Consider the following 2287-nt stretch of genomic DNA (forward strand, 5'->3'; position numbering starts at 1 on the left):
ATTAATATCTTTAAGTCACCAAATTAATACTAATTAATCTATGACTTATATTAATCAAATAACAATATTATTATTCCTTATATTATTCTCATAATATATTAATAATATTTATTCTCTCATAATAAATCATCCTATCAAGTTGCTATGGTGAAGGCAACCCGAAAGGACCATGCACAATCGTGTCAAACACTTGCCTAATATAGTTGCAGCCTTAGACACTATTCCAACATAAAGCTGATACTCTCTTTGAAAATAACTTGTATTCTCAGGTCATCAGTAGACCGGTACGGTGGCCAGGTTTTGAGAAGACGGAGCAGATAAGTCTCGTCTTTTATTTTGATTATATATTTTTGGTGTCTTATTACAATGAAAGAACACACATGTATTAAAAGTTTACTTATAATGCAATGGATGATGTTGTTGCTTGTTTACTATTTTACACTGTTGTGATACTGTACATGACGTGCTCCACCCCGGAACGTTTCCGCCGTTCTTGGTTTTGGGGTGTGACAGATTGGTATCAGAGCATTGTTTATAGTGAATACAGTATATCAACCCATAAGAGCATTGTTTAAGTAAGTATACGTTCCTGCATTTATACTAAAATCAGTGTCACAATGACAAGAACAAAAGTATTACGATTGTTGAATATCACAAGTAAACCTGGGGATATATGGTCAGTCTTGGGAATGGCATATCCTGATCAACTATGCTGGTCCGAGGAGTGATTACCATATGCCCAGGAATGGTTGTGATGTGGCAACAAGTCTAAACACTTACCAACACAACCATAAAGAAATACCATAGGGGTATTTGGTCTTTCTGTAATTATCTTAGTTATTTCGTCTATTTAGCTATTTCTTATATCCCTTTTCTCGCGTAGATTTTATTGGCTGGATTTCACCATGGCGAACCGTACTTCCCGAACCAAGGCAATGTTGGTTGGCTAGAGGCAGAACCTGAAGATGATCACCCAATCCCTTTGTATGATCACCATGCTGAGGGTTTTTATGATAGTTCAGACTTGGAGCCTGAAGTCAACAACCTACCCCCAGCTGCTCAAAAGCCAAACCTGAACCCCCGTCCCGCGTTTGAAGGACCCACACCTCTGTGGGCAACTAACTTGACTAGATGGAGTCAGGAACAAGGTTACCCCACACCTCAAGGACCCTCACTGAAGGAGGTTCTGCTGACAGGGTCCTACCCATCATGATTCGTAGAATTTCCAGAAACACGATACTGGGTCAAGCAACTATTAACCGGGTCGTGGAGATTGAAGCCAACTCTGGCGTTAACACTGTCCACATTCGCCAACTAGAGTCTGCTCATGAAAGGATTCTGGTCCGCAATGCAAATCTGCAGAGGGAACTTGCTGAAACTCAAGCTGAAGTTAGGGAACTTCGAGCTCAGCAAGTGAGAGTTGACAGGCGTATGACGGACATGTAACCTCTACTATCAGGATCAAGAACTCATGCTAGCAGTTCTCGTCGCCGATAGAATCTTGTCAACTCATCTTTTGGATATAACCTAGTTGATGTAAAAACTTTGGTCTAATTTCCTATCTTTATAAATCATAGACCTGTTAGGTCTTGATCTAGTCTTAATTCTGTCAAAATTTTCTATCTTGGTGATGTAAGGCCTACTTCTAGGCTATTTTTCCCGAACTTGATACATCTGTAATTCCAGTATTATTGACAAATATCTAATGTTATGGAAATCATTACCCAAATGCTATCATCTTGATTTAATCATTCTATTCATTCTCTTGTTGGACTATGGGGAGTTAGTCCATGAGACACATTCATTATTCATTTATTCTTATCCATGTCGTCATGTTTTAAACGTATAGTTAAAGATGTCGCCACGCATAAATACAAGGCGTAACCCAAACAACGAAACACCGATAGCACCACCTCCACCACCACCTGAACCTCTTCAACCACCTACTCCTTTTGATGCCAACATGTTCCAGGCAGCTTTCACAGCGGCAGTTGCAACTGCTGTGTCAGTAATCAATGCTCCTGTCCCTTGTGGATCGGGATTAGGTGCACCTCCCTCGATCCACGGCGAAAGCCATGGGCACCCTCGGGAATGCACCTACAAGGACTTCACGAACGCCAAACCCCGCAGCTTCAATGGAACTGGGGGTGCTATGGTGTTGAGACAATGGATTGAAAAGATGGAATCCATCTTTGAAATCTGCGCTTGCCAGGAGGGCAACAAGGTCAAGTTTGCAGGTTGTACATTCTCTAACAGAGCACTAACATGGTGCAACGGCCATGTTAAG

Source organism: Lactuca serriola, chromosome 3, assembly GCF_051521515.1.
Source record: "Lactuca serriola cultivar US96UC23 chromosome 3, Lser_US96UC23_V15, whole genome shotgun sequence".
NCBI classification, from domain to species: Eukaryota; Viridiplantae; Streptophyta; class Magnoliopsida; order Asterales; family Asteraceae; genus Lactuca; species Lactuca serriola.